The sequence below is a fragment of the Diabrotica virgifera genome, chromosome 7 (genome assembly GCF_917563875.1).
Source record: "Diabrotica virgifera virgifera chromosome 7, PGI_DIABVI_V3a".
NCBI lineage: Eukaryota > Metazoa > Arthropoda > Insecta > Coleoptera > Chrysomelidae > Diabrotica > Diabrotica virgifera.
The window spans coordinates 180,648,669-180,665,089 of NC_065449.1; positions in this window are offsets into that span (position 1 = coordinate 180,648,669).

Here is a 16,421-nt window from a genome sequence, read left to right on the forward strand (position 1 = left end):
ACTTTCTTGTTTGTTTAGCAGGTTAAAGGATTCATAAAGTATATAGGGCGGATCGGACGGCTTGCAAAAACAAGGGATTTTGGGCGTTCACCCTTTTTCGTATGGACGAAAACTAAATATGTAAACGAAAGGCCTTAAAAGTAGAATTTCCTATAAAGTTTGAGTTTAGAGAAGTTAATTAGAAAATGAAAAGCTTTAGTTTAGTTGAATCTATGATAAGACCTTCGTCAGATATTAAATAAGGGAGCATTCAAGTATTACGTAACGCGATTTTTTAAGATTTTTGAGCCCCCCCCCCACCTGCGTTACGTAATACTTGAACGGTCCCTTACTTATGTATTCTAATGGTATCCCATGGCTGAATCTTATTTAACTTCAGGACGCAGGAATAATTATTATCAATAAATAAATGACTTAAGTTGGTTTATTGAATCACTACATATTTTCCAGTTTTTCTTATACTATACAGGAGGACGCAGGAATAATTCTTCTTCTTAAAGTGCTTCTCCTCAATGGAGGTTGGCTACTACAATTGCAAACTCTTCTCTGTCTTCAGCTGTTCTTATTAGCTGTTCAAAATTTAGCCCTGTCCATTTTTGGATGTTTCTGAGCCACGATAGTCTTTTTCTTCCTAGTCCTCTCCTTCCCTCGATCTTTCCTTTCACTATAAGTTGAGCATATTGGTACTTATTATTTCTTAGTATGTCGCCTAATCAAATGGGACATTGTAGGATTGTCAGAGGTGAAAAGAAGAGGAGAAATGTGTATAGACCTAGAATCAGGAAATCGCCTCTATTACAAAGGAAAGGAGGACAAAACATATGGAGGAATAGGATTTCTGATCAAAGAGAAAATTAAACAAAACGTAATCGAGTATAAGAGCATATCAGATAGAGTAGGATATATCATACTAGAAATTAACAGGAAGACAAGAATGAAACTAATACAAGTATATTATGCTCCAACAACACATGATGAGGAAGAAATTGATAACTTTTATGATGACATCACCACAGCAATGGAAAACAAAAATATAAAAACAACAATCGTTATGGGAGATTTTAACGCAAAAATCGGAAAGAAAATGGAAGACTCAGAAAACAAAATAGGAAACTACGGACTTGGATCAAGGAATATTAGGGGCGAAAGACTACTAGAATATTTGGAACAACAAAACCTTCATGCAATAAATACATACTTTAATAAGAAGCCAAACCGAAAATGGACATGGGTCTCCCCAAATGGGGTGACAAAAAATGAAATAGACTACTTTCTCTGCCAAAATAAACAAATCTTCGAAGACGTAACTGCACTTAATAAATTCTCAACTGGCAGCGACCACCGCATACTATGAGCCAAAATAGAAATAAGCAAACTAGCGACGCAGAAATCTAGAAGAAAACCAACGGCTATTGACCATAGCAGAATAAGACAAAACGCAGAAGAATATAGACAGACTTTAAGGGAAAACTATAATCAACAAGTAGCAAAGGAAGAGTCAGAAATTAATAAGATCAATGAAAAAATGAAAGAAAAACTCTTGGAAGCGGGAATGAAAACTGCCAAAAAACTAACAACAAAAGAAAATAGATTAAGTAGCGGGACAGTTAAATTAATGGAAAGTAGACGAAAACTAATAAGCGAAAACAAAAGAAACACAGTAGAATACGTAGAACTAAACAAACTTATTAGAAGAAAAACCAGAGAGGATCTAAGAAAACACACTGAAAATGAAATCGAGAAAGTAATTGAGAGAAATAAGGGCCTAAAATGCTTACGACCAAATTTAGGGAAACCACTACTCATTTCAATAAAGGATGAAACAGGACGGGAAGAGAGGAGAAAAGATAAGATATCAGAAGAAGTAGAAAGGTTTTATAAAGAACTATACACCTCAAAGAAAGACGCAAACTTCAACACTCAGGAATATATCAAGAAAACAATCACGAATGTAAACTCAGAAACACTACCAAAAATAGAAAATTATGAAATAGAAGCAGCACTATCACAATTAAAGAACAACAAAGCACCAGGACCAGATGGAATCCTTGCTGAAATGTTGAAAGAAGGTAAAGAAGAAATCTTACAAACATTAAGAAATCTGTTTAATCAGTGTCTACATAAAGGAGAAATACCCGACGAATGGAACGAAAGTCTTACAATCCTGCTATTTAAGAAAGGCGACAGAAAGGACATAAAAAATTACAGACCCATCTCACTGCTGTCGCAAACGTATAAACTATTCATGACGATTATCAACAACAGACTAACACACAAATTGGACTCGTATCAACCCGTAGAGCAGGCAGGATTCCGAAAGGGATATAGCACCACTGACCATCTTCTAACAATTAGGACACTAATAGAAAAAGCTAACGAATACCATATAGATCTGCACTTAGCGTTCGTTGACTACGAAAAAGCATTTGACAGCGTGGAAATGTGGGCAATAGAAAAAGCTATAAACAACTGTCGAATAGATTCCAGATACAGAATGCTAATACATAATATATATAAGAAAGCAACAATGACAGTACAATTGGAAGAAACCACAAAACCCATACCAATTAACAGAGGAGTGCGACAGGGAGATGTTATTTCTCCTAAACTATTTACATTAGCACTGGAAGATGTTTTCAAAACAATGGAATGGACAAACATGGGAATAAACATAAATGGAAAGAAACTAAACCACCTAAGATATGCAGACGATGTAGTAGTCATAGCATCAAGTTTTGAAGAACTACAAACCATGCTAACCGAACTAGCAAATGAATCCGAACAAATAGGTCTAAAAATGAATTTTGCCAAAACAAAAACAATGACAAACACACAAGACAATAGAAACGTAATACTAAACGACACCACAATAGAAGCGGTTAATGATTATATATATTTGGGACAGATTATAAAAATAAATAAGGAAAACCAAACAGCGGAGGTAAAAAGAAGGGTCAGATTAGCCTGGGAAAATTAAAATGGGTCCTAAAGAATAAAAAAATACAACAATACTTAAAAACAAGAGTGTTTGACCAGTGCATACTCCCAATTCTCACATACGCATGCCAAACATGGACCTTGACCAAGGCAAACATGGATAAAATAATAAAGACACAAAGAGCCATGGAGAGAGCAATGTTAGGAGTAAAATTGACAGACAAAAAGCAAAACAACTGGGTCAGAAATAGAACAAAAGTCAAAGACGCAGGTCAACATATAACCAGGCTAAAATGGAGCTTCGCAGGTCATAACGCTAGACAAACGGACAATAGGTGGAATAGCACGATACAACAATGGAGACCATGGACAGGAAAGAGAGCAAGAGGACGACCCCAGATGAGATGGGGAGACGACATTAAAAAGATAGGAGGAACGCACTGGAAACAGAAAGCACTAAACAGAAGCGAATGGAGGAAACTGGGGGAAACCTATGTTCAGAATTGGACGAATTAAAGGGCAAAAGAAGAAGAATGTCGCCTAGGTATGATGTTTTTCTAATTTTCACTGCGTTGAAAAGTTCTCTTGCCTTGCCTATTCTATGCAGCACTTCTTCGTTTGAGGTATGCGATGTCTACGAAATTTTGAGAATTCTCCGGTAGATCCATATTTCAAAGGCCTCCAACTTATTTACGATTGATGTCTTAAGGGTCCATGTCTCAACTGCATAGAGAAGAGTCGACCAGACGTAGCATTTGGATAAACGTAGTCGAATTTCGAGTTTTATTCGAGAATCACAAAGCAGTTTTTTATTTTTTCGAAAGATTTTCTGGTCTGTTCTAGTCTCGATCTTATTTCTAGATCAGGTTAGGCTGCTATCGATCCAACATTCCAAGTACTTAAATCTATTGATTTGTTCTAAACTGTGCCCATTTATTGTGCAAGGTTGAAGTACGTTTTGTTTTTTTCGGATTGACATCACTTTGGTTTTTTTAATGTTTATTTTCATACCAAATTGCTCACAGGTGGAGTTTGTCTTATCGATAAGTCGTTTTAGACCCAAGTCGGAATCCGCAATCAACACCGTATCATCGGCGTATCTTATGCTGTTGCTATTTACGCTATTCACCTTGACTCCATCCTTGTAGTCCTCCAGTGCCTCTTTAAATAGAAACTCGGAGTAAAGATTAAACAGCAAGGACGACAGAACACATCCCTGTCTAACTCCCTTTCTAATTTCTACTTCTGCAGATGTGGAACCTTCGATCCTAACTCTGACGTTTTGGTTCCAGTACAAGTTCTTTAGTAAACTGATGTCTTTTCCATCTAAACCGACTTCTTGCAAACGTTCTAATAGTAGGTCGTGTCTTACTCTATCAAATGCTTTTTCGAAGTCTATAAAGCATATAAATATATCTTTCTGTTGGTCGTAGCGTTTTTGGGCGAGAACTAGTAAATTGAAGAGGGCTTCTCTCGTTCCCATGCCGGCACTGAATCCAAACTGATCGTCTCCGATGATTGTTTCGCACTTTCTATAGATACGATTATGTACGACTTGTAATAGGACTTTTACTGCATGACTCATAAGGCTTATCAGACGGAATCATTGCAGTGTTGTTGTGGGTTCGGCTTTTTCGGTAGTGGGATGAATATTGACTCTAGCCAGTCTTGGGGTATTTTACCTGTATTATAAATGCGATTGAATAATTAGGAAATAATCAGGAAATCAGGAAATTATTAGGAAATAAACTGACTTACTTTGGTTTATTGAATCCCTACATATTTTCCAGTTATACTATACAGGAGATATCGTACTTAGCCCTTCCCGTAGAATTAATTATCAGGCAATGAATATATTAACTTCAAGTACAATCTTATAATCATTTTTTATGTTTACATCACCTCATTTTTATTTAGATAGGTAGTTCATTATCAGACGTGCCTTAGGTCAGAACTTTTCGCTGCCTCGACAAGGTTGCTGAACATGATATTTTTAAACATTACACGTACTATTTTTAAATCACTTCTTACACGCAGAAAAGTATTGAATTTGTTTAATCCTTCAAATATCAGCTGATAAATTTAATAAATAATTAATCTAATTGAAATAGTGCCGCAAAACCACCAGATTTTTTCAACTAAAACCTGGCTATTCTCTACAAGATCGAGGTCAAGGAAGTCAATCGTCGGTTTTGAAAAACATAACCAACATACGCAGAATTGCCATATCTTCATTATTTTCTGTCTTATGTTATTGCAAAATAAAAGTCTCTGGGATAAACAAATAGAATAACTTTTAAATTAATTAATGGATCGGTCTCAAATTTTAAGGGGTTTGTTAAGTACCCCAATACCCAACTTTGGGTGAAACACTAAAGTTCTAAAGTAGTTTTAGTAAAAGTTATTAACAAATTACGATTTTCACTTATTTTGCAGTTTGCGTAACAACAAATTAACTTTTTAACTTTCAAAAATCGGCATTTTGAAGGTTTTTCAATGTTCTAAAAAATTTAATTTTGTAGTATGTCAACTATTTAGCTTTTCAATGGGGTGCAAAAAATCGAAAAAATCGCGATTTTTGCACTAAATTGTTAATAATAATTAAAAAACGGACGCGAACTTTAGGCAGGAAACAGGTAGGTTTTCTTCCTATAGGTCTACAATAACTAAAAAAGTAGTCAGCTACCTGGATCTTTGAGTGTCCCGAACATGGCGGAAAAATATCTCGAATAAAAGTTACTTACTTTTACGTAAGGAATCCAAATCTGCAATAAAAACTGTAGGTTTTGTAACGGTCACGTTACGAAATTAGCTCTTTAATTATTATTATAATTATTTTCCCTCGGTCTCTCATTTAAATTCTCTAATTTCTCGTATAGGACTACTGAGGTGACGTCATACCTCGGTGATGGAACGTACTCCACCGATCGAGAATTATTTCGTGTTCTGAGAGAATTTGGTTCACCTTGGCGGAGAAACGTCTCTCGTTCGTCACTTGGTTGCTGGCTGTCTGGAAGAAATGGCGGGTTGATATTTTCTACTAAATTATTTATATTTAACGTCTCCTGTTAAATTTTAAAGTGAAAAGTCATCATTACCAATTGTTGCTTTGGAGAAAGGAGATAAGTGGAAAACACAAATGGAATCAGAATCACTCGGTAAAATATTTATTTTTTTATAATAATTTTTTATATATAGCCTTGTTTTTATTATTTGATATATTAGGTTCATTGTTAAATTTCTTAGTCAACCCATTGCTTGGATTTTATGTAGATTATTACATGTTTATCGAATAATCATTCAAGGAAAATTATATATATATATATATATATATATATATATTAATATATTTTTTGGTTAGACATAACCAAACATGCAATTCTCAATTAATATTGGAAATACTTATCATTTTTCTGTAGGTTTTAAATTTATTGAACATCCAATATTTTTATACATTCAATATATTTTTACAAACATCATATTCCCTCAGATAAATCATATTCAAATTTCACAGTCAAGGTCATTATTTCTTCATGTCTTCACACTCAAAATAGTTCAAGGTTACCTGAGATTAGTGTTTATTCCATTTTTAATGGTCGTTTTTCTGTATTATTTCTGCTAAAAAGTTTCCTCAATTATTTCTTCTTCTCTTTACTTTTGCTTACCGGTTTATATGGCTACGGCTCCACGGGCGGGAAATTGACGCTAGCAGTAGCAGTAAAATGAATTTAAGGTTCCGCGGAACGGAATAGGGATAGCCGAACTGTACCGACTACAGGACTTGTGCGTAGTCGGTTCAGTTCGGCTATTCCCATTCCGTTCCGCGGAACCTTAAGTTCATTTTACTGCTACTGCTAGCGTCAATTTCCCGCCCGTGGAGCCGTAGCCTATGAGAAATAAAACGAAGGATATGTTTTTAGCCATTTGGAAGAAATATACTAAGTCATAGCCCTTATAACATCTTGAGAAGCCCTGAGACAGCCACAGCCAAGTCATCATGGGAGTATGTCTAATTGGGAGCAAGCTATGGGAGCGTTCCAGCTCAGTTTTCGTCTTGGCACCTGGGCCTACAGGAGTCCTGGAGTCGCACCATCCTGGTGCATCATTTTCTAGGATGCAACCGCAACCTTTTTAGGAATCATTGGGATTCGTTTGGGAACAATTAGTGTGTTTTAGTAACTATTGGTTTTTTTTTTACATTTCAGACTCTCGGTTTAATGCACTATGTTAATTAATTTTTTTTTCCAGATTTAGTTTACCTCTGGGTTTTTTTTAATATGACATATTTGTATATTATTGTATTTGGTTCCCAAACTTTGTATCTACGGTAACTTCTTGTGCACAGGAATAAGCCTAGAGAAAATTAGGTTTTTAATACTTTATTATTGCTTTGATATTGGTTTATGTAATTCAGGTAAATTTATTTTGTAATATTACTTGCTTGTTTCCCAAATATTTTATTGTTATTCGCTTTATTCCATTTGTTCGGATAATTTAGGTCATCGTCGGTATTTATCTCAACTTCATTTCTATTTCATTCATTGTATACTTAACTTACTTACTTCATTATTGTATTTTCCCTTAGTGAGGCTTGGGCCTATTTATTTGTATTATTTTCATCTTTGTCGGTTTCATTTAGTTGTACGTAGCAAGCGTACTATAACCATTTGGTAAAGAGGACTCATGTGAGTTGTACCCTATATGTTAGTAAGAGGTACTTATACCTTTAAGTTTTGTAACAGATTAGTTATTGTAGTTAGCACAAATATAACTTTTGTATAACTTTTGTCATATTAGAGTCACAGGATATGCACTTTGTGTAACTCAGAGATTGTCAAAAATCTGGTAGTTATTTTTAATAAATATTTATTTATTTTGTATATCATTTATTTTTATTATTCCTTTATGTTCATTATTACAGGTTTAATATATGTAATATTCGACAGCAGTGTAAGATACCTGGGAAAATTATCGAAGATCATTTTCATGGCGCCCATGATTTGTTAGATTTATTTATCTTGTTCGTCTTTAGAAATTATTCATCTTCATTCCTTTTCAGTACCTTATTCTTATTTTTTTTATTTCACCTTTTACTCATCATTACTATCTACATAGAGCTACTGTTCTTTGACAGGCATGCAAATGAGCCGTATCCATCCTTGAGTGTCAAGTGGTTTTCTTGCATCTCTTGCTAGCCAACTCTATTCAGTTTGCCTCTGTCTCTTCCCACTTCCACTTCTATCCCTTCTAATCCCCTTTCTTCAGTACTACTGCACTTTAGTAGTATTTTTCCTATTGCGGCTTCTCAACGTAGAAGCCACTTCACCCTTTTCTTTACATCTATATCTCTACATATTATGTCTCATATATTTGTCCCATAACTTACATCAAGTTATATAGTTTTTTTTTCCCTTACTTCTGTTGGAGTATATCTTTCTTTCTTTTAATTTCACTCCAACAGTAGTTTTCATCTTCTTTTTGTTACAGTTTCCATTTAAGATTTTAAAGTTATCCCCCACTCCACCACCAAGGGATGGAGTGGGGAGGTCGTATTTGATTTCATTCGATAGATTTTAGAAAACTATTGAAAACGTATTTTTCAGTTTTTCGATACGACGTTTATTTTGCAAACTATTCGACCGTTCCGCTACTTTTGGGACACCCTGTATATTTTATATTACGTTTAATTTCATTTTCATAGAACTGATTGACTATTAAAAATTATTTTAGTTTAACAGGAACAATGAAAGAATTAGACGATTTCCTGCTATGGCAACAATAAAGCCGATCCCACATTTGAATCAGACTTTTTCCTCTCCCCTCCTGCACAGAAAACAATGGGCTTTAGAAACAATGAAACAATTTCCAGAATGCCCTGGTACAGTCGAACAAAGTAAACATTGGGTTATATGAGTTAAATTTGGGTAAAGGTCTATAAAGTCGTATAAAGTTTTATTTATCTTAATGAAATCTACAGAATTACTTGTAATCAAAATTCAAAATATTTTAATTTTTGCCGCATTTGTTAGTAGAACGAAATATAAACTCCTGGACAAAATTAAAGCACCACTCATATTTTTCTCAATAATCTTTATTTATTGATAATTTACTGTACGACAAGTTGCCTATGGACCTTGTTTGACAGTGACAGTTGTTATGTAAGCTAATAATAGTCTTGTTTTAACAATAATGAGTATTAAACTTCGTTTTAGACTAAAAGTGAGTTGAACTTTTCATAAAAAGTGCCGATTACAGCAAAGTGCTTGTGAGAAACAAGCTTTTTATTGTGATATTTTTCATCACATGCATGTTTGGAAGTTCATTTGCATAAAAATCAAATAAAAAAATGAACCGCCAAAGAAATTTGTCAATGGAGGAGGCAGTGCGAGCATCGACCCTCCTAGATGAAGAATATTCAATGCGATACGTTGCAGGTTTGTTAGGAAGACATCATTCCAGCATCAGTCGCAAGGTGAGGCGATATAATGAAACAGGGTCGTACCATCGAAGACCAGGCCAAGGGCGAAAACGTTGCACTAATCAAATTGATGATCGTTTTTTGAGACAACGTGCTCTCAGAGATAGGAGAGTCACCAGCAATTTGCTAAAAAATGAACTAGCAGATGTTCGAAATGTCGCGATATCGTCTCGAACAGTTACAAGACGTTTACATGAAGCAGAATTGAGCAACAGGAAACCGGCCAAAAAACCCTTGCTTACCAGAGAACACAGGGTTCAGAGATTGAATTTTGCAAGATTGCATTAAAATTGGACCATCGATGATTGGAAACGAGTTCTTTTCTCCGATGAGACTAGAATAAGCCTAAAAGCCCCAGATGGTCGTGAGCGTGTCTGGCGAAGGCGAGGAGAAAGGTTGGCCAGCTGCAATATCTCTCCTAAAGTACCTTTTGGTGGTGGCTCTAAAATGTTTTGAGGGGGAATTTGTTTTGAGGCTCGTACGAAGTTGATCCCCATACGTATGAGGTCTATGAATGCCCATTATTACAGTTGATGATAAGTCGGAAATTGAAATTTACTAAACGCAACAGCAAGTGACAGTAAGTGACTTGCTGTTACGTTTAGTAAATTTCAATTTCCGACTTATCATCTACTTATTTCGTAAGCTTTAAATGATGACGCACGGGTAAAGATTCGCGGACTCAACTATACTTAGACAATATTATTGTCGAACATGTAATGCCTTTTGCTCCGTTTCTTGGACCTAATTTTTTGTTCATGCAAGACAACGTTCGTCCTCATATGGCTCGACAGGTTATTGGCTACCTAAATGATGTTGACATTCCATTATTAGAGTGGCCACCAAACAGTCCGGACATGAATCCTATAGAGCATCTAAGGGACTATCTCAAAAAAAGGATTCGAAGTCGTAGATCTCTTATTGCCAATCACAACCAACTCATTGAGGCCGTTATTGAAGAATGGAAGAGTATTCCCCAAGCTTTTGTTGAACATTTGATATCAAGCATGCCTCGACGCATAAATGCAGTCATAAGAAGTAGAGGAGGACCTACACGGTATTAGTGCTGACCCAGATGCATTTTATTGTGTTACTTTACTGATTTTTTTCTTTTTGCAATTTGGAGTTATGCTAGCTTATTTACGCATTTCCGGCAAAAACAAATTTTTAAAGAAACAATAAGGCAAATTAAGGTCATGATAAAGTCATGTTGGACTTATTTGTAGGTGTTTATTATTATTTCAATGTAACTTAGTTTTATTTTGTGTTCATATTGTAAATATTTAGATTAATTGAAGTGGTGCGTTAATTTTGTCCAGGAGTCTATTTTCAAGATAGAATATTGTATATGAGGTTTGAATTTTTTGTTACTTTGCAAACTTGTATTCTCACATCGTTACGTTTAGAATTTTTATTAATAATTTGTTATATATGTTGAACAGGTTGCATATGTTAGTTCATAGCAAATGAATAGATATAAATTAATAGACTTGCAATCACTTTTCTTTACCCCAGACGACGGGTTTCGCTTTCTACAATATGCAAAGCATTCCTTGTATCGGCATCATTTATAATAAATTTATTGTACCGAGACCTGATGATGCTTTGCATATTGTAGAAAGCGAAACCGTTTGTTTCTCGCATCTTAGCTTCCAACGCTTGCGATCTTTCAAGTCATATGCCTGTAGACCTCTATCTTCCATCGCACTGTTTGTTTTTGTCTCCACGATCTTCTTGGTCTTCCCCTTACTGAGCAGTTGGTGGGTATCCACTGTAACATTCGCGTTGGCCATCGTTGATCATTCATCTTTTCTACATGTCCATACCATTTCAGCTTTTTGCAGTCTATAGTTTTCAGCATATCGATGTCTATGCCCGTATGCTGTATGCCTTTAGTATTCCTTACTCTATCTTTTCTGGCGAATCAACATCTACACCAACAATTCATTCCCATTGGATTTATTTTGAATGCGTCTTTTTTTGTTTATTATCCAAAGCTCTGAACCATATAGCAATATAGACCTGGATCCCGCGTACCAAAAAAAAGTTGAGTAATAGCAAGCCGAAAATTTGTTAATAGCTTAACGGTGTCTAGTCGGAAAAACTTTGATGTACGGGAACACTGGAACACGGGAAGTTTTAATTGTGGAACAGTTTAAAAATTTGAAACGTCAGATTACGAAAACGTCCCATGTATTTTGTCGGACAGAACATATAATTAATTTGTTACCCTTTGATTAAACTCCCATGCAAAAATCAGACTAACCAACATTATTCCTGTCATTTGACATGTTCTTCGTGTTCCACTCATTAAAATGCCCAGGTGGTTAAAATGTTCACTCGTTAAAAGGCCCAGTCTGCTTTTTGCATGAGAGTTTAATGAAAGGGTAACAAATCAATTGGAAGTTCTGTCCGACAAAATACATGGAACGTTTTCGTAGTCTGACGTTCCAAATTTTTAACCTGTTCCACAATTAAAACTTCCCCTGTTTCAGTGTTCCCATACATCAAAGTTTGTCCGACTAGACACCGTTAAACTATTAACAAATTTTCAGATTGATATTAATCAACTTTTTTTTTGGTACGCGGGATTAAGGTCTAATACTTTCCATGATAATTTTGTATATCCTAATTTTTGTGTTCCTAGTGATGTGGTTATTCCGAAGAATACTATTAGTCCAGGGCGCATCTGTTTTGAGATGGACGTTGAGAGGTGACTCAAATTTTTGTGCAGAAATTGCTTGAAAATAACTCAAATAATAATATTTGAGTTATCCTCCCACTCAAAAAGGCCCGGAACATTGTTTAAATAATCAATATGTCAAAATATGAAGGAAAAATTCGATTTTTTTATGGGTTTTTGATTATAACTTTAAAACTATACATTTGTGAGAAAAGTTGTACTGACATAAAAGTTGCATAATTAAATTTCCTACAATATAGAATTGGTTAAAAATTTAAAAAATAATCACCCTTGTTGCAAAATAGCAATAATTGCAAAAAAAAAAACATACAAAAACAAGTATTTGCATTTTACGTTTTTCAACCATTTATGCTACACTTAGGAACTTCATATTTTACCCAGAAAAACTTTATGATATAGTAAAACAACACTGGAAATTTCATTAAGATCGGTTTAATAGATTTTGCAAAATAAATTTTGCAATCCAGCTTTCGCAAAAAAAAAATAATTTTTTTAAAATGTTACAGGACTGAAAATAAAGTATATAGCAAGTTGAATTTTTTTTGCTTATATAAGTGAAAGGTACAGTACACTTCTATAAGCAAAAAAAAATTCAACTTGCTGTCTGCTTTATTTTCAGTCCTGTAACATTTTGAAAAAATTAATTTTTTTTTGCGAAAGCTGGATTGCAAAATTTATTTTGCAAAATATATTGAGCAGATCTTAATGAAATTTACAGTAATATTTTACTGTATCATAAAGTTTTTCTGGGTGAAATATGAAGGTCCTAAATGTAGCATAAATGGTTGAAAAACGTAAAATGCGAATACATGTTTTTGCATGGTTTTTTCGCAATTATTGCTATTTTGCAACAAGGTGACTATTTTTTAAATTTTTAACCAGTTCTAGATTGTAGGAAATTTAATTACGCAACTTTTATGTCAGTACAACTTTTCTCGGAAATAAATACTTTTAAAGTTATAATCAAAAAACGAAGAAAAAAATCGAATTTTTCCTTAATTTTTTGACATTTTGATTATTTTAACAATGTTCCGGACCTTTTTAAGAGGGAGGATAACTCAAATATTATTGAGTTATTTTCAAACAATTTCTGCAAAAAAAATTGAGTCACCTCTCAACGTCCAAATGTACTAATATTTTTACAGATGCGCCCTGGTCTATATTCAGTTAACAAATTGCTGAATTACCTTGTCCAATTCTAATTGCTATTAAATTTCTTTTGTATTTTAACCATCACTTGTAACTACATATCAGTATTTTTATCCCTCCTAGCACCTTACTTCACCTCCCACCACTACATACTCTGTTTTTGATGGATTAATGGATAAACCCCACTTGGTATATTCTTCGTCTATTTTTCTTAGCATGGCGTGGACATCATATTGATCTGCAATTGCAATATTACTTGGTTATGTTGTGGTATGTGAAAGGTAATGTTGTGTCAGATAGAAAGGGGAACGACTAGGTGAGATCAAAATTAAAAGTAGAGAATACCATAAAAAATTGCCGAACTCAAATGGAGCTTTGTAGGACACATTGCTAGACAGAAAGACCAACATTGGAATGCCACAATACATTGAAGATCAAAAAGGTAGACGACCAAGAGGAAGACCACAGATGAGATGGATAGATGGCACAAAATAACCGGAACAAGTTGGAAGTGTGTTGTAAAGGATAGAGATGAAGTTGGTAGGGACCTATATCCAAAAATGAGGAAAGAAGCCTGAGAAGAAGAAGATATAGTCAATAGACAGTCAATCTCATTAAACGTAAAGACTTGAGCAGTGTGTATTCAGTGTATTGTGTCTCCTGACGTACTAAGTTAGAACTCTTTTAATTGAAAAAGGGAAAGATCAATCATCAGAATCACTATTAGGGAAAAATTTAAAAATTATTAAAATATGTAAAAGCACCCGAATGTGCGACATCATCGAAAGAATGACAACAAATAGAGTACTAAGGACAGCGAGAGACGGTTCCCCAATAGGAAGACGGTCAGTGGGAAGACCACGAAAACGATGGAACGACAACTTACTAAAGGCACATTGAAAAAACAGACAGAGCATGTCTATACAAAAAGAAGAAGAAGAATAGAAAGAATCAGCAAATTAAAGTTGAGCTGGGCTGGCTACAATTCAAGAATCACTGATAACAATTAGATGAAAAATATACTGGAATACTTACCGATAACTGATAAAAGAGCTAGTTGACAGGATAGACAGATTATGTGAAAAAAGAGAGAATGAACTAATAGATTCAGGCATGTCACATAGTCCTGTCACCAGTGGGGGTACAACGGCCTGCCTTATTCAGATGGACTTACCCAAGTTTTTTTTATGTATTTTGACCCGTAGAACACGAATTTTTTGGGTAACAGTTGATCCGGATGTCGATAAGATTGTTATAAACAAAGAACTTGAGGAATTACATAACAGCGATTTCTCGCACAACAAAACATTTTTTTGTATTTTTTGGGTCATTCTAAGAAAAAATGGTTCTTACAAGTTTTTTCGTAGGATGTATAGTTTTCGAGATAAACGCGGTTGAACTTTCAAAAAATCGAAAAATTGCAATTTTTGAACCCGAATAACTTTTGATTAAAAAGTAAAATAGCAATTTATATCGGTTTTGATTATTTGCATTGCTAAAAATTTATTTTTTTATTGTTAAACAAAGCTATAAACACATAGTGTTTCCCGTTCCCAATAGAGGCGTTTTAATGCATGCTACGTAGAAATTGCCCCGCTTGCACTTGTACCTATATCTACCTACTCGTTCGATTTTAAATGAGAGATCATTGAAAACATTACTCAAGCACTGTGTGTTTATAGCTTTGTTTAACAATAAAAAAATAAATTTTTAGCAATGCAAATAATCAAAACCGATATAATTTGACTTGAACTTTCAAATGCGGTAAGTAGAATTGCTATTTTATTTTTTAATCAAAAGTTATTCGGGTTCAAAAATTCCAATTATCTCGAAAACTATGCATCCTACGAAAAAACTTGTCAGAACATTTTTTGCTTAGAATGACCCAAAAAATACAAAAAAATGTTTTGATTTGCGAGAAATCGCTGTTATGTAATTCCTCAAGTTCTTTGTTTATAACAATCTTATCGACATCCGGATTAACTGTTACCCAAAAAATTCGTGTTCTACGGGTCAAAATACATAAAAGAAGTTGGGTAAGTCTATCTGAATAAAGGAGGCCGTTGTACCTCCCCTGAAGACAGGACTAACAAGAGACTGGCTACTTTTTAAGAAAGAACTACATAAGAAAAAACTACAGAAACCTTCCCACCTTACCATAAACTATCAGGAAATTACAAATAGCGATGTAATCTGTAGTTATTAAAAAAGAGTCCCAGATTGGTGTAAAATTTGATAAGAATTTCCCATAACTCACACTTATCGGATGTTACACCTTTCAGGTACACGATACCAACAAAAGTAAAGAATGCCATAAAATCTTAAGCCGACCAAACAATACAACATACATTATAGTATTAGTCACCACCGATTGAAAAACTCCCATTCAAGTGAAAACATGCGATAAGGATTTTAAAGCGTTGAGTCAAAATAAAATCCACCTGATAGGTATAGCCGATGGACGATTATGATACTTAGGTAATGGTTTCTTACGGTAAACAATTGTGTAGGTAGGTTGCAACTACTGTTTTCTAAATAATAATATAAGGTACTTGCTGTGTTGTCAGATTTAAAAAGAACAATTAAAAGAAAAGGAAATATTACTATCAACACTATACAGGGTGTCCAGAAACTCTACCGACAAACGAAGACAGGAGATTCTTCAAATAATTTTAAGTCAATTTAGCTTAATTCACCTAGTCCGAAAATGCTTCCTAAGGGAGCTAGAGCTCTTTGAAAATGGCGTCATGTAATTAGTTTTTCTTAAATACCTACAGAACGCTTCAATTTAGAAAAACGAAAATCGCTGCATATATTTATCTTCTAGAGGTATATCGATTTCATCCATTGAGAATTTCTAGTATCGATCATAGGCGTCCGTTTTGGGTAGAGCAACGGTTATTTTATCACATAACTTTTTTGTCTTTAGCTTTTAAGCATTTTTGACACTGGATTATTAAATTCTAAGGTATTCTAGTACTAAAAGGCACTCTTGCTTTAAGTCGGTAAGACACACGGATTTCTAGAAAAAACGATTTGAAAATTTTTCGTTTTTGAATTTGAAAAAAAAAATAAAAAATTTTTCAAAAAAAAGCGGTGTATTTTACCAACTTAAAGCATGAGTAACTTTTAGTACTAGAATACCTCATAACT